General features: G+C 40.3%; 1 protein-coding gene across 1 annotated transcript in view; it reads left to right on the top strand.

Moving 5' to 3' along the window:
* MALRD1 (MAM and LDL receptor class A domain containing 1) overlaps positions 1-22,128 on the top strand; it is a 182,457-nt gene that overhangs the window by 61,182 nt on the left and 99,147 nt on the right. The window lies entirely within an intron of this gene.

Raw genomic sequence — 22,128 nt, forward strand, 5'->3', positions numbered from 1 at the left:
CTTTTATGATACATTTTCAGAACATACATTGGGCTTTCTCTGGAGTTATTGAAATAACAGCTTTTCACCTCCCTATAACATGCATGCTGGTAACAATCTGTGTCAGCAGCAGACTTTGGACCAAGGATTTGATGCATTGTACTGAACCGAGTTTCCAGCTTTGATGGGAGCTCCCTGAGGCTTGAATCTGACTGGCTATCTGTTTCAACTCCTTGTAGGCAGTGGTAGCAAAATTAATCCAAAATGTTAATTGAAACAAGAGGTAAATAGATATCAGTCATAATGGAAAATCGGTAATAATAGAAAATCCTTTGGGAAAGTAATGAGATCTTTAAAGTCTGGGCAAAGGGTTTTATCATTGGCTGTGTTGCATTTTCTACGAATGAGAAATGGGAATTATTCTAGTCTTATTGCAGGTAAATTATCATAAGAGAATCTTATGCTACTCTTAAACTGCCCAATTTAAAAACTCAGTCAAAGCTTTGCTGACAAGGAATAATAAACCTTTCCAGTGCACACAAGACTCAACTGCTTTGAAGAAGGGTCACTAATGTGTTTTTGAGTTTTCTGACAGTGCTAAAAAAAATGGGTGAGTGGGAATATTTTTAGAATGTAAAAAGTATGATTTTCATAGACTGGATCAAAATTCAGGTAAAAGAGTAGTAAGAACTACAGTTGGATTTTTGGGATTATTTTCAGTATCGGCCAATTTTTCCTTTGAAAAGATTGGCAGATTTAAGATTCATACTCACTATAGTCTCCCACCTTTTCCTTGCTGTGTTAGTAGCCTGCTGCGAATCTTTGAAAGGGAAAGGTTCCCTGTTCTTGATCTGGATCCACTTTAAAAGTAGGAGATGGCTGCACTATACTATACTATACTATACTATACTATACTATACTATACTATACTATACTATTCTGCTTTTCTAGTCCTTTCAGCAGGTAGCAGATTTAAGTGTCCAAGGCTTGTTTTCAGCATACAATTGCTGGAAGCAGACAGGAAATGGCTACATGTTCACATCTCCATAGTGGTTGGATATTAAGTATGAAATGCCTTTGTGGGAGGTAGCCATTTAATTATTTGTATCAGTTTTGCATCAGTTTACATACTGCAGAGACACTCCCCTGTGCAAAAAAAGCTGGTGTTTAGCTGCCAGGTTCCTGCTTTCGAAATCCACAGCACTATAAAAGAAGGACTTAAGACCTTGTTTTTGCAAGGATAAACCAAAATCACCGAAAGGTGTAGATGACTCTTCTTTTGCTGGTTGGAATGGTGAGGGCTTTAGATAACTTTGATGTTTCCCCCATGAGCCTAGCTAGACCTGGCAAAAGAAAATAGAGATTACAGGCAGGGCAGCATTGGCATTGACACTTGCTTTGCACCCACCATCACCAACTCCTCTTGTGCCCCTCCCATCTGCCTGTTTCCCCAGCTGCAGATATATTTGGCAGCAACAGTTGCCTTTGGTAAGCCACCCACAATTCAACATTTCCATTGGAGACCCAGAGCATCTCTCAGAGTGTGAGCACACAGCCAGGAGTCCACTGATTGGGAGAGGGCTTGCCTCATACTTGGTGCTAGACCTGGTAGCAAAGCATCTCTCCTTCTAATTCCCATTTTATCCTATCGTTCATTTTTCCCCCACCGTTCAAAATGAGCAAATTTGCATCCACAAGCCCTTAGCAATTAAAATTTAATAGATGCCCAGTAGGATAGTTGTGTCCTTTAACAATTCTATAGTTTAGAGACGTGGGCTGTGTGTGTTTCTGCAGAGCCTTGGAAGTGTTCCACTACATAGCCATGGCTTTGGTTAATCTAGTGGGCTTAGAACATCAAGCACAGTGGCTCATAGAACTGTGCAACCAGCTCCACATGCATGCCCAAGGGAGCTTTGGACTTGTGTTTCTCCAGCAGCTCCCTCATGGTGCTTGGCAAACCGCTTTTGAAACTGACAAGAGCTTCAAATATCCTTTGTGATATGCCACGGAAATCTGCTGTTCAAAGAGAAGAAACAGTCAGAAATCTGACAGGACATGCAGAAGCCCTTGGGTCTGCCTAAAAATAGCGGTTTGGATGCAAGCCAATATGTTTTAAATTATCTCAATGAAACTGAAAGCTGCTTCAACAGAAATAATCCAGCTCTTTGCTAAAATGGTTGGTTTTTAATTTCTCGTGTCTAGCATAAAAGCTAAGGTAGCCATTGAAGGAGAAGAGATCCTACATTTAATTGTGGTGATGATCCAAAGTAATTTACTTTACTGAAAATAGTAGAAGACACTAGTTTCCTAATTAATTGTATAAAAAGGTCAAATAAGGCAACAGCCTTTCATGTAAACTGCATTATTTAACAATCATCTAAATGTAAGCCAATGAAAGATTCTTTAATTAGAAGCATCAGCCCATTGCAGCTGCCAGCTTCCTGCAGGTTAGGAAAACAAATTTATGAGCGGTAATGCTTAACTAATATCTTCCTGGTATCTAAAACCATATTTAGGGCTGTATGTATTTCAGACTAAATATCAAAAGCAGAGATTCTGACAGTCCAGATTTATTCTGCCTCACATAAAGATGAATTATTCAGTAAAATACAGTTGCACACCACCCCAAGTCTCTGAGCAGTGCAAGATTCCAGGGGTTCCAGGCATTCACTCAGGGTTTGGTTTCCTTGGGATGAGGTACAGTGGAGACAGTGGTGTCTTTAGGATATATGGTTTATTTACAAATATACAACCTGAGCCTTTGATAGAAGGGCTCACAACATTAACACCCCAGAAGGTCTTGCTTTTCCCATAGTCACATGCTTGGATTCAAGCAGAAATCAAGCATGTCTCTCCCTCTTAGGCTTCTGTCTGCCACCTGCGTGTGGTCCTCAACTCAACTCTCTCTTTGGTCCTTCTAACTACTGGCCAGCTTTATTTATTTTGCTAACTTATTCATGCTTTGCTAGTGATAAGAGAGTCATGAACACTGAAATCCTAACTCCAACCACCAGAACTCTTATGCAGCCACCTCTCTGACTTCCGAGATTTCAGCAAACATTATCCAATCACAGGTGGGTAGCCGTGTTGGTCTGCCATAGTCAAAACAAAATCGAAAATTCTTTCTAGTAGCACCTTAGAGACCAAATGAGTTTGTTCCTGGTATGAGCTTTCGTGTGCAAGCACACTTCTTCAGATACGGTATCTGAAGAAGTGTGCTTGCACACGAAAGCTCATACCAGGAACAAACTCAGTTGGTCTCTAAGGTGCTACTAGAAAGCATTATCCAATCAGTCAGGGATTTAGAAACTTGATCTTAATATGATAAAAGGTAGTTTGAGGAAGATGAATTTTGTGCCCACAGTGGTACATTCTTTCCTTTTCTTTGTATTCATACAGAATTGCAATTTTGCATTCATACATCATTGGCCCTGTTTCTTCTTCCCCCACATCTTGAGGGTATTCACTCAGTACATTCTCACAAGTCACATTGTACCTGAGCAACTCCACATGGTTTGTAGCAGTCCACGTGCCACAAAGCAAACCAGCAGTGTTTATTTGGGGATCCAATCAAGGCCAGTGCATACCATGCCAAATTCTGACCTAACACTCATTGGATCCCCTCAATCAAGGTGGGGTCGTTTGTCTTAATGATGGTAACTCATGCTGTGACTCCAAGACTTTTCAGACATGTCTCAGTTACTGTAACTACTAGAATAATCTCTCAGGGCATGTATATTTTCCCCTTAAGAAAGTGAAGAGACTAAACTCTAGATAGGTTTGCACAGGGATAAAAAGTGCTGGAAAAACAGACATGTTCATTGGAAATTTTGCAGCAGAATAGATGTGAAGAGGCATGGCCTATATCATGCTGGAATCGATGCAACTGGGAACAAAATTGAAGCATCCTGCAGCTTTTAAGCCATTTGTTTAGGCTTGTATTTTGTACATTTTGCCATCTCACCAGCTAAAATATTACCTGTGCTACTGAGCCAGGGCAAATATAAAACTGCCCTACCATCTGTCAAATGAAAAACCGTGGCTTATTTTTAGCTTTTATTGGCTTTTCACCTGAGCTGTTCCCTGGCACCATCACCTGACCTGCACCAATTAGTTTCTTCACTTTTCTCACTTATATTACTTTTGTCTAGGGAAGAGGGAGAGAGAGAAGGTGTTATTCCCAAATAGGGGTTCTTAATTTAACCAAGAAGTATCCATGTTCAGATAGGAGTCTCTTGTGCCGGCAAACTCATTTCATTGATCAGTGAACAGGGAAGGCCTTGCAGTTCAACATACTATGCAGTTTGTCACATTTGACATATTTCTCTTTGGCAGTGTTATATTCTTGACAGTCTGATTTTGACAAAGCTTACATATACAGATGTGTGAGAGTTTATTATCTCAAAACAGTACTTGTTATGTACCAGTACCCACTTAACTGGATGGATCCCAAATCCTTTGATTCTAGATGCAGTAGAACGCTAACCCCCTTTTCCCATTTCCCTGAATGTTCTAGCAATCTTTCATGCTCTGATTGGATCCCAGACTACTAACTGACTGGGAACTGTACATTATATCATCCCTAATCTTGAGCAAGGGGCAGATGGGGCTCATCATCCTGGGAAGGTAGCCCACTTAGGAGAAGGAAAACGCTAACCCTAAACCTCTGCGGCCCTGTGGCTATACTAATGAGTGAGAAAGGCTTCAGGAATAAACTCCGAGAAAAAGTCCGTACCCATTGCCTTGTGGGACATCTTCAGGAGAAGAAAAGGCTAAGGAGAAACCCTACACAAATCCAGAGCAGAGTCTCTAAGGTGGTTGGATGGTGTCTTGTTTGCCTCCTTCCAGCACTCCTGCAGCCACGTTGGTTCCAAATGTATTGCTCTGCTTTTCTTTGGACCACATAAGTGAGGTCTTGTCGTCAGGGCAGCCCAGGACCTCCATGCACACTGCAAAAGCTTGTGCCCCAGAGAGGACACTTCAGTGCTGCTAACACAACCAAAACAATGTGGGAGGAGGCAGTTATGAGTTACCGGTCTCTGCAACCACAGCAGACACTGTGATCCTCCAGCAGTTTGACTTCACCCCTGGAAGCAGATGGATGCCAGCAACAATTCCTGACCACCTCTGTGTAATCTCTGTTTAATTTGGAACAAAGGCAAGTAAGAGGAGATATGATAGAGGTGTATAAATTTGAACATGGTGTGGAGAAAGTGGGGTGGAGGAGAGAGTTTTTCTCCTGACATTACAACCGAGGATCATCTAATGAATCTGATTGACAGGAGACTTAGGACAGACAACAGAAAGGACTACTTCACAAAAGTAGTACAAAGTGTAGATTTAAACTCTGGAATTCTTTCCCATAAGATGTGGTGATGGGCACCAGTCAGGGATGCTGTGCCCTGCCTCTTGATACCACCTGCAACTGCTAGCCCTGCCAGTGCCAATTTTGGGTGGTATTGATGCTCTTAGATCAGGCTGCAAACTGGCAGACGGTCCTGAACAACCAGTTGAAGACCAGCACCAGTTGAAGATATTCCAACAAAAAAATCCTGGGGTTTGGTCTCTAAGTAATTTCTAGTCAGTTAAACAAATTAAGCTGCTATATTCTGAATCAGACCCTCAAGCCTTTTCCACCTGAGATCTTTTAACGGAAGATGCCTGGGACTGAACTTGGGACCCTTTGTGTACAAACAATGCTGTTGGAACACATGCTTTTCTCACTTCACAAAACTCAATTCCGTTGCCATTTGAGCTCCCTTGCCCTGAAATTCTTTCTCTGTTCATAATTAAAATCAAGATATATTACAAGCATATGTGCCAATTTTGCGCCTGCTTGGTCAGCATTCATCAGACTAACCATTCAAAGATGGCATTGTGCTTTTTAGCATGCACTAAGAAATTGATTGCTTTAATTCCTTACTCTTGCTTGCAGAAATCGACTTGAAATTTTAAAATGGGAATGTGTTTACAGAACAGCGCCTTGGCTCCTGGGCAATCAATTGGTTCATGAATGTCAGTGTTTGGTTGCAGGGACACGGTAGTGGAGAGACACCTTAGATCTATGCTGCTTCTCAATCTGCTACTGAGAGGTTTATCTGGAGGCTACAGGGGAGATTTCCATGACTACTTTCTCTCTCTCTCTCTCTCTCTCTCTCTCTCTCTCTCTCTCTCTCTCTGCGTGTGTGTGTACATATATGCATACTAAACAAAAAGAAAGGATATATAGATCTATGAATGAAAGAGAAGCTGTTCTGACTACTCATGACTTCATATATTGGTCTAGAAAATCTTTGTTCCTCTGCCTTGCAAATGCCAAGCAACATTGTAGGGATACACACTGTAAGGTCTTAGAGACAACAAGAACAGCTTCAAGCTGGGGATAGGACTGTTTATTTTGGCTGCTGCAGTCATTTTCTGGCCAGCAGTAAAGGATCAGGGAGAGGAACATTTCGAGCCGGAGTAGCTGGCTTTTTACAGGCAAAGGTCTACACCGACACATGGGTCAACCCTCTGGGGGCCTCATGTCAAACCGGTATGGCTGAACTGCAACAGTGGTGGTGGAGAGAACTGCAATTCTCAAAACCACCTTCAGAAACCTTATTCTATTTTATTTTAAAACCATTTTCATAATCCATTATCAAATTCAGTTTGTTTTTTTAAAAAAATAATAATAATAAAGGACAAGTTTGGAGGGGTTGTTGTAGGGGTGTCACAAATAAAGCTTTTGGAATCATGCTGAGGGGACTATAGGAACAGTCAGCTTTTTAAAAAAACGGCCTCACAGCAGAGGACTCATGGAAGCGGTCAGGATTTTATAATTTTTAAAAAACACAACTTTTTTAAAAATAAAAAATACAAATTAGGAGTGTCTTTGAGGATCACAAAAATCTTCTAGAATCATGCTATCACTGTGGGGCCTGTGGAAACAGTTTGTTTTTTGCTTATATAAGAAAAAAAAATCAGATTTTTTTTATGAAGGCAGAAAAAATCTGATTTCAGAGAGAAAGAGTGTTCCATACAGTACCCATTTGTCTTATTTGGCATGCAATTGAGGGTGCAAAAATTTAGAGCACATGGTTGAAATAATACTTAGTTTCATAGGTTCTTCCCGTGGAGGAGCATCTCCCATCATTGTTCAAATGAAGCTAAATGAGGGGAGGTGACATCAAGGCCAGAAGCAGGACCCTTGTTACTCAGTTAGCCCTAATGGATTTAGTGTTTTACTGTTTTGACAGGGATGTAGCTTTGACTTGTTTTTTATTTTGGTTATTTTGATATATGTTATGGTTTTAAATATTGTGATATTTTGTGCTGAGCTGTTTTCTGTTAACTTCTTTGAGAGTGGGATATAAGGCTAAGATGTCAGCAGTAAATGAAATTGTACACGTGCAAAACATTGCAAGCCCATTTAGTACAGTAATGAGGTTTACGATGTGTGAACAAATGCCAATTCGTTCCAAGACGAATTTACATGCGCACTCCTACTGAGCTATTCCCCCCTCCCTTATGATTCATAAATTTGTGCCAAGAGCAAAGGGGATACAGGCAGTACTCATTCCTATAGATCAGTGGTTGCTAACCTGCAACTCATCAAATGTTCTTAGGTAACAAATCTGATTGTCCCTGACCATTGGCAATGCTAGCTGGGGCTGATGGAAGCTGGTATCCAACAGTATCTGGAAGGCCACAGGTTGCACATCACTCTGAAAGGCAGGCAGCTTTTCTTTTGATGGGAATGACAGCATCTCTTGTCTCTTAGCTAAGCAAAGCAACGCAACCAAGAAACTAGAAAAGGAGCCTGCCTTGCTACCTACCAGATGCCCCATTTGGAGTTCCATCTGTTGTACCTTAGGACATACTGCTATTACAAACCACAATTTGCCCAAGAGATTTGGCTGAATTCCAGAGATTTCCCTGCCGCAAATTATTTATTTATTTCTATATTATTTTGCCATTGACATACTAGGGGGAACAAAATAGGAAATTCTTTCCAGTAGCACCTTAGACTACTAGGGGGAGACGTTGGCAGATTGCCAAGAAGACTTTTTGTGGTGGCGGGAAGGGTTTTTTTAAAAATATATATTTCCCCTTGTAAAGTACAGAATCTCTGAAACTATGATTCAGAAATATTGGCACCTAGTATGCTAACTATGAAAGAGTCATGGAAGGATAGATCTTTCAAAACGCCTAAAAGGAGCATAGCAATACAGGTATAAGCATTTGTAAATATGGGTAATGCGGGGGGGGGTCTATACCTGCAGATGTAAAAGTGTTAATGAAAGCTGTTATAAAATTCCAGTAGGAATGTTTGGATGGAAAGCTTCTGAAAATCTCTGTGTTTTTGCAGACTAGAAATGTGGACTATGGTGTGTGGAGCTGAGATGAAACAGTGGCTGCATTTTGCAGCTTCGCACGTTGTGCATGCGTAATGAGACCACGTTGTGCAGAGCCGACTCCCCTCAGTCACGGTGGCAAACTGGTGTGCCTGGGCTTTAATAATGTCTAAACTACAGAATGATTGTAGCCAACCCCTAAAGAAAAGTCAGCCCATCCCACAACTGCAAGTTTCGGTAGGAAGTAAATACAAAGAAGTGAACCTAGGAAGCAGTCTTGTGTGAAGTAAGCTCTGTCAATCACTATTCTGACTAGTAATGGCTCTCCAAAGCTTTCTTGCAACCTGAAAAAACCTTCAACTGGAGATGCAAAGGCTTAAAACCTTTTACATAGAAGACTCTAGGTCTAAAAAAACTCAGTTCCATTGCAGTGGAATTGGAACTCAGACCTTCCACTCATGAAATTGTCAGGATATTATTACACGCCGAGCTGCAAAAGCAGCAGCGAGGCGCACGTGACTATGTGTCTGTTTTCATCCTGTGAGAAAGCCACCAGTCCTATTAGCTTTCTCACACATGTGATGCTATTGTATTGTTCTTTACTTTCACTTCTGACTCGAGAGATGCCGGACACGCTAATGCACAGCTCTGACTTAATGAGCTGGCAAGCAGAGACATACTCTGCATCTTACCTACAATAAAGTAGTTTAGCCTTAATGGCTTGTGTGTGTTGTTCTTCACACTGGGGAACAATCGCATATGAATGTGCCCCTGGACTCAAGTAGCCAGGAGTGCACCCAGGCTTCGTCCCTACCTGGGGGTCAGTCTCACAACTTGCCAGACACCCTTAGTGCCAGGCAGCATTTTGAGAAAATAAAAGTCGAAGTGCAACTCTCTTTAAACCTCTGGCCTGTGAATTTGGGGTTCTCCTGTTCTTTAGTATTCCATTACCATGGAAAGGCACCACATCCTTCTCTTTTCAATATTCTGCATAAAATGCTTCATTTGCCACTTTAATGCAGAACCCATTTGATATATTTGCAGTGTAAATGCTGCTCTTGGATGCTATTGTTGCCTGTGTGAGGTGTATCTAATTACTTTGAGGCTGCAAAGAGAGCTGTTTTGCAACAAAAGAAAATTGGCACTTTCGCAGTCAAATAGATTACCTTTCTCAGCAACATTTTATGTTGCTGAAATTACTAATAAATTGCAATTTGTCATGGTGTTTGTGCTCCAGAACTGTCAGAGGAACTAGTTCCAGAATTGTTGTCAGAGAAAAAACAAAATCCCAAAACTTATGCTTTTATGAGAAAAATAATGTCTACATTAATAATAAAATACCTAACATATCTAGATAAAAACATTGCTGCTGAAATCCATGTACTGTATTATGCTCAGGCTACACAAGGGAACTTGTGTCCTAAATAAACATGGTCACGTTAATGCTATGTTTTATTTATGTCCCATGACACCCCGGGAATGAAAGTGCAATTTTCTGCATCCATACAAAGGAATTAGCAAGTATAACTGTTGAAAAAATATCACTGTGTTTTCAAAAGTAGCAACGAGACTATATTTAGTTCACACAATAATTTTAAGATGGGGAGGAGTTGACCAAATGAATTAGATTTTGCTGCTTCTTCCATTAGAGCTATGGTGAAATAGTCATGTGATTATATGAACACATGCTCCAAAATATTGTCCCCACCACTGCAAAACTACTGAGATGGATCTAAGTGAGGGTTGTTGTTTTTTTGTGGGTGGGTGTGATCCCAGATGACTATTGATCCAAAGTTGGTTGAACTGCATGCAGATTGCAGTCTCTGTGTGTGGTTAACTAAAAAGAGTTGCAAAATTGAAGCCACCTAAATGAAGGCAGGAGTCTCTTCTGAGTTAGTGTCCTAGTTACTGTTCAAGGTCAGGGTTAGGACTATAAATGTATTGTAGTTGATTGTTTGGACTTTACACAAGGTCTCTTGGTATAAGGCTAGAGGATATCCAGATGACAACCTTTCATACCCTGGAATGGAGGAGGATCCATGTTAATTTTTAAATCCCTTTCTTTCTTGTCTGGAACCCTAGCCAGAGCAGCACCGCATTCAGACTCCTGTAGCGTTGGACAGAAGGTTAGATTAATGAGGCTTCTGCCGTAGGAGTCAAAGGTTTTAATATCTTCTAAAATGTGTTGCAAATTTATTCTGCTCATTTGTATAAATGGTTGCTCAAGGCTGCTAAAAGGGGACTGCACATAGACCCTTAACTTTTTAAAAATACAGAGGCCTGCATAAATATATAAGTAATTGCTAGATCTGAACTTTGACAATATTTGAGGTGAGAATACCATGCTGCTGCTCAAAATTGAAATGCTTCTTTAGAAATGGCACCAATATGAGATTATTTAATGCTGTACTGTTTTTAACACTCGATTGGGAGCCACCCAGAGTGGCTGGGGAAACTCAGCCAGATTAGCGGGGTACAAATAAATTATTATTATTATTATTATTATTATTATTATTACTCTCAGAAATAAAGTCAATGGAAGGATTGCATTCTTTAAAGTTATTGAGAAAAGCTAGTCACTCTGTGATATATCCTTGTAGGGAGATATTCTACAGTAGCATTTATTTAGCACTTGCAAAGATTAAAAACACTTCACATTCCTAGTCTGTAATCTTTACAATGACTTTGTAAAATAGGTTGATACTGAGGTAGGGTCACGAGCAACAGTCTAAGGTAAGCCAGGAGCCTAGAAGGAAGAACTGGGGGACAAGTAGGGATGGAGAGGAAATTCTATTCACTTTGCCTTTGAGGGAGAGGCTACAAAATTCACATTTTCCATAACAATATGTGGACCAAAACACAATCATTCTTTAACATTCAGTTTTCTGAATTTTGCAATGTAGTTCTCCTGCAAAGCAACGTGTATAAATGTGCATATATTAGTGAAAATAACATACAAAAATGTTTCACAGTTGTTTTGGTTTGCTTTCCTCCTTTCTGGTGACTGTGTTAGGACCACTCCACATGTCCAATTTACTGTGCATTCATAGTGATCTGAGTTCATGATGCTATCAGAGCATTCATAGGCAATCACACTTTCAGTACTATTTGTGCCTACAAAAGTTTTAGGATGATCATACTGATTCATTTCTTATCGGTGTATATATCCTGTAACATGTTGTTGGACTCTCATAACTTTTCATTCCATAAATGCTTATCATAAAATTATAGAGTTGGGTGGTCCCCCGAGGGTCATCTGGTCAAACATCCTGCAATGCAGGAATCTCAACTAAAGCATCCATGACAGATGACCATCCAATCTCTGCTTAAAAACCTCCAAGGAAGGAGAGTCCACTATCTTCCGAGGGACACTGTCGAACAGCTCTTGCTGTTATTTGTGATGTTTAGGCAGAATCTCCTTTCTTGTAAATTGAAACCATTGGTTCAAGTCCTAGCCTCTGGAGCTGAAGAAAACAAGCTTGCTACATCTTCCATGTGACATCCCTTTAGATATCATAGAATTGAATATCATAGAATTGTAGAGTTGGAAGGGACTACAAGGGTCATCCAGTTCAACCCCCCACAATGGGGTTTTTGTAACTAGGGTCAGTCAGAGTCCAGGTGGGAAAGGCCAGTAAGGCAGGGAGCAAGTCTTCCAGGACTCACAGACAAGATGGTCTCTTCCCAGAAACAGTTGAAAGAATTAATTCCAACAGGCATTTCCAACTGTGGGTCTTTAGCACAAGTGTCTACTCTGTTAGGGTTTAGTCATGTTTCAGATGTATTCACTGTTCTTGTGTTTTTAACATGTGGAAATCATATTGAGGTGGTATATAGAAGGCAATGAATAGATTGATGGTGTAGTATTACATTTCATTTGCCCTCAATTCATCTACAGAAGGTTGCCTACTATGGCTGTGTTATTACTGCTATCTGTACAGTTTCATCAGTGTGCATGTACTCTGGAACTTAAACAAAATACCAATCCCTGCTCCAAAGAGCTAGATTTTGGTTTTGGCAGAGACAGTAGAGGCAAATGGAGAGAGAGAGAGAGAGAGAGAGAGAGAGAGAGAGAGAGAGAGAGAGAGAGAGACTCTAACAATTAATAGATGCAAAAATGCAGAAAACTTGGTTTCACTTGGGAAGGAGGTGTAAGGGGCATTTACTGGAATCTCAATAAGAGTTGGAATGAATAATACTAATAATAATTTTACTATTTATAACTTGCCCATCTGGTTGGTTTGCCCAAGGAAAAGCAGATGATCCACATACAGCTTCTTGGAGCAGGTTCCAGAGATGAGGGGTTTTTTTTGTTTTTGAATATTTAATTAGTTGAATGGGGACGCGGGTGGTGCTGTGGTATAAACCACAGAGCCTAGGGCTTGCCAATCAGAAGGTCAGCTTTTCGAATCCCCGCGATGGCGTGAGCTCCCGTTGTTCGGTCCCAGCTCCTGCCCACCTAGCAGTTCGAAACCATGTCAAAGTGCAAGTAGATAAATAGGTACCGCTCCGGCGCGAAGGTAAGCAGTATTTCCGTGCGCTGCTCTGGTTTGCCAGAAGTGGCTTAGTCATGCTGGCCACATGACCCGGAAGCTGTCTGCAGACAAACACTGGCTCCCTTGGCCAGTAAAGCAAGATGAGCATGCAACCTCAGAGTCGTCCGCGACTGGACCTAACGGTCAGGGGTAACTTTACCTTTATTAGTTGAATATAAGAACAACATATAATCAAATACAAGCAATCAAATACAGTTTTCCCCTATCACCCCCCCCCCCAACAGCCCCAACTACGTCCAGGTAATTACATCAGTAATATAATCAAATAAAAAAATATTTCTGCAGTTGTTGGTTTAAAAAATATCATTCCACATGCTCCCATGTGTCTTAGGTGGTTTTGATGCATATGTAATAAAGGAGGACCACGTTATGTAAAGTTATGTAGTTTCTCACGTTGTTTTCTTTCACGTACCCTTTCTGTTAACTTTTCCATCAAAATTAATTCCCAGACATAAGCATACCAAACTTCATATAGGTTCATAGATGAGGGTTTTAAGTGAACAGCAGACTTTAGGGCAGCTCAGGGTGGCCGGTTTTTTTCCTTGTTAGCATTAACTAGTTAGAAGCAGGTATGGACTACCTGGATTTTCTTCTTTTGCACTTGCAAAAGAATCCCAAACGGGATTTTTTAAAAATCCCTTGTGGTTTCCCCAAGAAGAGTGATTTTTAAAGGAAATCAAATGATCCTCTTTGGGCTGCTCTTGACAAGAATAAAAATGAAAGAAGACGGGAAGGTCAGAAGAGTTAACCTTCCTTTGAGTTATGAATGAGGATGCGCATCCCTTGGCACATTGTCATTCACTAGGCTGATAACAAGTCAATATAGAGAGTTCGCTGGCACTTTATAACAGAATTATTGGCAATAACTCATCTTAGCTCTGACAGGGTATTCTATTTTGGGAGAAAGCAGCACTATGTATAATCTAGTATGCACACATAATCTAAGGAAAGCAGTGATGTTTGGTATCCGTGTCATGTTCAGATATCACAAAGAAAGACTTATGGCGATGGTGTTCTCTAATTAGCAGCCCCTTCGTAAAAAAGTGACCGTTCAATAAATCAAACCACCTAAACCCATAGTCTGACAGCAGAATAACAAATTCAGTTTCTCCTTTCTCACCCAAAATTTATCAGATATCCAGCAACTTTAAACTGGGTCCTTAGCAAGTGAACACAAACAGCAAAGTATTTCTTGTTTTGGAATATGAATGTTGTAATGTTGAGCTTGACTATGAAGTGAACTTTAGTTCTTCTCCAGCTTGCCTTTCCTCAGAGCCTTGGTTTGCTGAAGGGTGGCGTAGGATGGGATTGTGCAGGGGAGAAAAAATGTGCAGGGAAAGGGTTAAGAATCTTCCTTCCTCCTACATCTTCTCCACTGGAGAAGCAGGCACCTTCTGTTTCAATGCCAAGAGCACTTCTATTCTACCATACTTATGCAGGCAATTAAGAATATATATTTCCATCACAGTTAGTTGATTTCTGATTTTAACTTTTTAATTTATTTTTTATATTATGGTTTTATGTACATTGTATACTGCTCTGGTTTTTTTTAAAAAATGGACATAAATATTTTATTAAAAAACCAAAAAACTGCAACCCTGTTTACAAGTACCTGGGAGTAAGGCATGTTGAACTCAATTGAATTTACTCATGATTAGACATTTCTAGCTCTATACTGGAGCCGTGACTCTTTTCTCATTGTGTACTTCAAAAAGTGAAACTGAGGGGCCTGCCAATATGACAAAAGGTGTTCACAGAGGACACTTCCCTGCAGCAGCTTCGGGAATTCTTAATGCAGATTGTCATGCGTGATGATTCTGCATGAGTATAACTTGCTACAGGCACACACATACAGATAGAGATTTAGGTGAACATTCAATGGGACTCACTCCTAGGTAAGTATCATTACCCAGGCCCTTATGTCTAAGATTGCAACCTGCAGCAAAAGGATTGATTGAAATTAGTATACCTTTCCCATGTGAAAATGATTATGCTCTCAAATTAGTGGAATATTTCATCTCACACCACAAGAGGGAGTATTTTATTCCTGTTTGGGATATCATTTATAGTGACAGATGATGTTCACTAAATAAGGCAATTTAAAATGTGAAGTACTAAGTCCCTCTCTCCCATGAGTCCCTGAAGACCAGAAGTTATGCTGAAAATTGGTAACGGATGGCCATCCTTTGCTGTAATAAATAGGGCATTTCCAGATGCTGGCTTTCTCCAGAGGCAAAGGTGCCTTTGTGAGTGAATGGCACACTAATACACCAGAAGCTCAGAAGGCAGCCTTAGTTGTTCTGATTCTTAGGCAGTCTCCTACTAGTCCCAATATGCTAGCATGTTTCCCTCAAATGTACGTGCATCCAAATAGTAGCATTGGTGGGACATCAATGGATGTCCCAAACTCATCACAGAAGCCCTATACCTTTAACAGGCACGTCCAACAGGTAGATCGTGATCTACTGGTAGATCACTGGACGCCTGCGGTAGATCACTGGCTCCCCTAAAAAAAGATCAACATTTTTGCCTGACAACATTTTTTACCTAAACCCCCCCAAAGTGGGTAGATCACCGCCAGTTTTTAACTCTGTGGGTAGATCACAGTCTCTTGGGAGTTGACCAACCCTGCTTTATAGCAACCATCTGTTATTTGGGCTACTTCCTCTTTGACTTCTGGGTTTGCAGCTACAATTACTAGAATTGCTAGCACTGAGAACTTAGAACAGGAAGATCAAGATTTCAGGAGAGAGGGGCAGGCAGGCAAAGAGACCACTTCATGGCCTGTTCCAAAATGACTTTCCTCCCCCCTAACCCAAGACAAGCTACCATAGGTGCCCCCCCAATGTCTGTTGGTGCAGGGCTGAGCCCCTCCAATCATGAGTGGGTGAAGGAGGCCGAGCATGGAGATGGACTCAGCGCTCTGCCTCTTCATGATGTGCATGCAACGTGCATGTTGAGGGGTCAGAAGAGGCCAAGCACTGGCCTCTTGAGTTGAAGGCAATCATCTGAAGTCCATGTACCCGAAACCCTGGAGCCTGGAGTGATGGCAAAAGGACGACCCGCTTCCCTTCCCTTCCCAATCCTACCACTGTGCTGTCTTCCAATGGGTTGCCGCTTCTGCTGCACCTGCTGGTCCAGCCTCCAAGGCAGGGTAAGCAGGGACTATGAGTCCTATCACGCCTTGACCCCCCTCTGCCAAGCTCGCTTCCTCTGTTGGCAGATGTATGGGCACTGGAGGGGGGGTTAAATAACACTGATTATATGTTCAATTGTGGCATCTCCCATTCCTCAGACAGCTTGAGCTATGTGTGAGAGGATGTGAACAGTTTGAAGCTGGAAATTATTTACAGTGTTGGACAGCCTCCAATGGACAATAATGTGTAAAGGTCACAACTAGGTGAGATTTAGTAGAGTGGTCAGAGGCAAAGTGTAGCTTTTGTTTTATTCTCTGCATTCTTTGGGGATTTGAGGGGTGGAAGCATAAACAAAGGATTGCAAAGGATGAAGAAATTTCACTACATAAACCAGCATGACCTCTTTATTCCTGGAAAGAAATATAAAGTGGATTTGGAAATCACAATAAATAATTTATGGGAGTCCAGATGACTGACAAAAGACAAACAGCGCTCCTATGTTTTTTAACTTGTTTGTGGAGAGAAAAGAGTGAGATGGAGAGATGCTTTTTTCCACTGTTTTTTCTTCCAGTTTGTCAGTTGCTGTAGACAATCATTTCCTTGCTCTAATGACAGGGAATCAAAGAAAGTGTATGTTAATCTGTCCAGTCTGTCTTCGGTTTATTGATTTTTATTGTAAAGAAAGAAAAGGGTTATAAAATACAGTCCATAGGTTTTTGCTACAATTGTACTGAAATGTTTGTTAGTTTTAATTTCAGCTTCCATCAAAAGTAATACACATTTCTCCAAAACGTTGATAACAGCTACACCATCATTTCCCAGCTCAGTTTTCTACAACAGGGATTTGATGTCAGCAAATCTAACAGGGTTTTTGGGGTTTGTTTTTTTTAAACTTCAGAGAGAACTTAGTCTGTTGACAGGAACACAAATGGTGTAGAAATGTTAACAAATTACAAATGCTGTTACCTGGACAAACAATAGTGAAGTACTATTGGAAAACTGTCTCAGAATTAAGAATATCTTCATTAAACTTGCCTCCAAGGAGCTCAGGGTAGCTTATAAAAACCCTCCCTATTTTATCTTCATAATAACCCTGTGAGGTAGGTTACTCTGTGACCTTGGCTCACCCAAGGACTATCATGGCCAAGTAGGGATTTGAACCTGGATCTGCCTGGTCTTAATCAGCACTCTAACCACCATACCACAGCAGCTTGGCACTCAGGTATACAGCTGCAAATAAAACGTTTTAAGTATGTTTTAAGTGCAATATACAATGTGACACTAGATGGCGATAGTGAGCCTTATGGAAAATTCAATGTATTTTTAAAAACGCTTAAAAAAAAGCATTTTCAGAACCTTTTAAATATGTGTTTAGATTCCGCCCTAGTCTTCTCCACATTGGTCAGTTGGGTGATTCAACCTCCTTGAAAGGAAGGTGGTATATAGTCGGTTGTCTTACTGATTGTAGCCAGTCATGTTAACAATTGTTCTTCACTACTTTTACAGATTTTATATTGCTGTATGCTGTCCTGACATTTTATGAGCGGGCAGTATATAAATACTTCTATAAATATATTAAATAAGTAAATGTAATAATAAATAAAGAACATAAGGGTCAAAGAAGTTAACTGGAGAGGAATAATAGATTCCAAGATTTCTTTGCACACATTTTGTGTGGAGTGCATCCTTGTCCCTAGTAAGGCTCAGGCAGTGATGGAGTGGGTAATAATATAGCTAATTCTGATTTGATATTTGGGTTCTTTGAGCCCTAGTAACAGGCAGATTTAGGGGAGCATAATGGGTTCAGTCACACTGGACACGGAGCCTCAGGAGCACCACCAGGGGTACCATAACTGATGTAGAATGGAGCATGAGATGGGGGGGGGCACTGAATTTTGGCATCACAAAGGCACCACTGGTACTAAGTTAGTTCAAAAACAGGAACTCTTTAGAAAGATGCTGGCTGGTACCACTCTGCATAGGATTTTGACTAACCCTCAAATGAAATAATAAACATAGCTTGGAGGCAAGGGTATACTGGGAGGGTGGAAGTAAGGAAGGGGTCTAAAGACTAACTACAGAAAGAAAGAAGGCTGCTGTATTGAGATCCATAATAGGGACAGTGCATTCTAGAAAACAGTTGTGTGGATCAGCTCCCTGGGATTGTCCTAAAATGGAATTGACCATGTGGATAGTCCAATTAATTAAGGAGGGGTGTGCTTTCCATCTCATAATCATACCCAATGGGGAATTATTTGCTGAATTAAGGGGTTAATTGTATTTAGATATGGCACTGGATTCTGGAATTAATTTGAGGTGATTCACACAGCAGGCTTTCCCTATCCACCACAGGGATACACTCATGGCTCAGAGCAAAGTCAGATCACACGTACAGTCTCAGATCATATGGTAAGTTCCAGTTGAACCTCTCAGTAAGGTTTTCCTTCAGCAGGTGGTTGGTACTGTCAACGTGCACAGTGCTCACAGTGTTTTAAAATAGTGTTCTTGCACACAGCAATGGCATGCATGTAGCGCAAGCACTCACAGTACCCAAAGAACTGACAACAATGATCTTGTGATAAAAGTGGAATCTGTTTTTCTTCTCCAAGCAAACTCCAAAAGATGTTATATTGAAAAATAGGGTTTCGGATCTTTCAAACAGAATTTCAGTTAAGAATATTGGCCTATTTATACTCAAATGTTTTCACTGTAATTGATGTTTTATTAAGTATTTATAAATTTTGTAACAGCAGAAGCTAAGCAGCATGATAGTAATGGGTTCTTCTAGGAGTTCCAGATCCAGAAATGTTTACAAGGTTTGCAAAATAGCCATTTATGTATCTGATCCAAATGCCCTTTGGTATTTGAACTCATAGATTTCAGTGGTGCTATTCCCTGTGCAACTGATAAAGCATATCAGTAGCCAGTTTGGTGTAGTGGTTAAGAGCATATCATAGCCAGTTTGGTGTAGTGGTTAAGAGCAGCAGACTCGTAATCTGGGGAACCGGGTTCGTGTCTGCACTCCTCCACATGCAGCTGCTGGGTGACCTTGGGCTAGTCACACTTCTCTGAAGTCTCTCAGCCCCACTCACCTCACAGAGTGTTTGTTGTGGGGGAGGAAGGGAAAGGAGAATGTTAGCCGCTTTGAGACTCCTTCGGGTAGTGAAAAGCGGGATATCAAATCCAAACTCTTCTTCTTCTTCTTCTTCATATCTGTAAACGTGTCTAAAGGATTGCAGGCCTTAATGCTTCAATACTAGAAATGTCTAATTCACTTTATTATCAGTAACTACTTAAATGGATCAATTTTGCATTATAATTTTCCATTATTAATTTCCACTTCAATTAAAGCTTCTGCTTAATTCCCCAATCAATGGCTAGCTCTTTTATTAATTAATCAGACTCTTCCTATTAATAATGTTTTGGAATGTTTTCCCACACAAAAGAGATTTCAAGGGCAAACTGCATGTATGTGCAAAGACAACTAAAAAATTAGATACAATTAAGTGCCTTGAGTCTTTGTATTCACATATACACCCGTATATGCCCCCACACACTTCCATGATGCAGAACTATCCAAATTTGTCAGTCTCACATACTTCACTGACAAATTTGTCTAACTGGTCTCTATATCTAGGGTTGCTATATTTCAAAAAGTAAAATTCCTGACACTCATAAAATTGTTTAGCTTTTTTTTAGTAACCCACCCCACTGACCACCCTAGAATCATGGTGGTGGGGTGGCAATAGATAAAAGTGCACTCAATGGGCTTTATGGAGGAAGAAGAACAGAAGAGGAAGAAGAGGAGAAAAGGAGAAAGGATGGCCATACTGCAGATGGGAGTACATTTGCACTCACCATTCAGGAGAAAAGAGGTACACTTGCTCTTTAGGATCCAGCAGCAGAAAACACTGTGTTGCTATGGAGGAAGGAGCTGTGTGTGCAGAGAGACAGAAGGAGACATAGTTAAGCAGGGGCAGACTTTGGTCTTTCAAATTACAGCTGTGCCCTGTGTGAGGCCAAAAATTGGCGTTCTCTGCCTATTGCCTTTCATTCTGCTCAATTCACAACATCATAGTTGCACTGCACCACAATGAATCTTCTATTCCTATGGCATAATCTTACGGCATAATTTCAGACTGTGTCTTCGTTGAATTGTCTAATAACAATTATCATATCCCTTTGCTACCCTCAAGTTTGATTATTGCATGAACTGGCGGCATTTTCTTTTCCAAATTTTAAGGAATATATTGATAAACACATAGCACATGTTTAGTTACTGGAGTGTAGAGAGAAGTAAGTAAGTAAGAAAGTAGCAGGCACTGTATTGCAAGCAACAAGTGCTGGCTTATGAGTAGCCTCTGTGCATGGAGTACTTTCTACCTTTTTTACTTTCTACCAGCTGAGGTTGCTGCACCTCAAGCTGACAATTATACAAGCTGTGAGTGTGTGCCACTGTTCAAGCCTATCCATCATGTCTACTCAAAGGTAAGTCCCACTGAATTCAATGGGACTTATTCCAGTCAAGTATGTGTATGAGTGCAGTCCAAGAGGACGTAATTCTCATTCAGTTAAATGTTTCAATCCACTTTAATGATACTGGTTGTAGGCCAAATGTGGCCTTGACATGAATAATGAATGGATTTTTAGCATTCCAAATGAGGAAGGTTCAGAAGTCATTGTAGGCAAATTTGTTGTGTAAGTCATCATTGATTTTCATTTGCATTTGTATTGTTTCTATAGCCAAATACTAATTGGGGCCTTGTTTGTTTTAGTTTGCTGTTAATCATCCCATAGCTGCCAAATCAACTGCACAGACCTAGAGACCTAGAGCAAAGGCTATGTATTCAGAAAGTCTGTGTTCACTCCCTGGAATTGACTGCACTAGTAGAAGTGTTTTATATATCTCTATCTACACACATAGTAGAATCAGTTAAATTGTGCTGTTCATGTGCCGTTGAATTAATGTTGACTTGAACATGTGCATAGGAGTAGTTTGCTGGTTGCATATTTGAACTACATAGTGCTAACATTTTTGCTGGATATTGCAGCTATAAATATAAAATAAAAAAATAAAAAAAATTCTTCCAGTAGCACCTTAGAGACCAACTAAGTTTGTTCTTGGTATGAGCTTTCGTGTGCTCTCAGGTGGTCTCTAAGGTGCTACTGGAAGGATTTTTATTTTTATTTTTTATTTTGTTTTAACTATGGCAGACCAACACGGCTACCTACCTGTAACTGGAGCTATAAATATATTATGCTGAGTATAACTATTTTAAATATTTATTCTAAAATGATGCATCTTAGCTATTGAGTTTGTGGTCTATTTCCAGTGTTTGTAAATTTCACATTCATTCATAAGTCCCCTTTTCTCTTCTGGTGTCTTTGACACCATTTAACTAACTGATCAATCTGGTCAGGTGCCCTTGTCTATTACTTATTAAATTGTATTTTTAAGTAGTAGGTGATTCTGGATTCTTGCCTTAATATGGGGTGGTTCCCTTGTAGTTCTTTCTTTGTATTAAAATATAATCTAGCCATTGGGTTGCATGGTGTCAGAGCACTTTACCCCAAAGTTGGAGGCTTTGTGAGGATTGCCTATTTGTGTGAATCTCCTATGTACACAATACAGAAAATGTTAACAAAATCAATAGTGTATTTTCAGACCAAAAAAAGATTGCCTCCAGGCACTACATAATATATTTTACTTTCGTGGCACCTTAAATTACGGGTGTTATGTAACCCAACCTTAGGTTTGCCATGTAATAAGAAAATATGCTCATTTTAGCTGCTTGGAAAAGTAGCAGCTGGGAAAGGCATCAAGAATGATGCAACACTTTTGAAAATAGGTCCTGTATGTGGCAATTTGTACGTACCGGGTAACTGTCTGTTCATTGAAGAATCAGATTTATCACCATCTGTTTATTTATATGCACTTTCCCGCAAAATTTTGCCCAACTGACTCCCAATGTATCAAACAAACAACAATAATATCTCAATTCAAAAAGCAAGAACAAAACAATCAGCATGTAAATAAATCTATACATGATCTAAAACAACATATAAAACAATACAAATGTGCTAACCTAATGTAACAGTTTAAAAGTACAGATCAGAGAG

Source organism: Lacerta agilis, chromosome 12 (assembly GCF_009819535.1).
Source record: "Lacerta agilis isolate rLacAgi1 chromosome 12, rLacAgi1.pri, whole genome shotgun sequence".
Lineage (NCBI taxonomy): Eukaryota > Metazoa > Chordata > Lepidosauria > Squamata > Lacertidae > Lacerta > Lacerta agilis.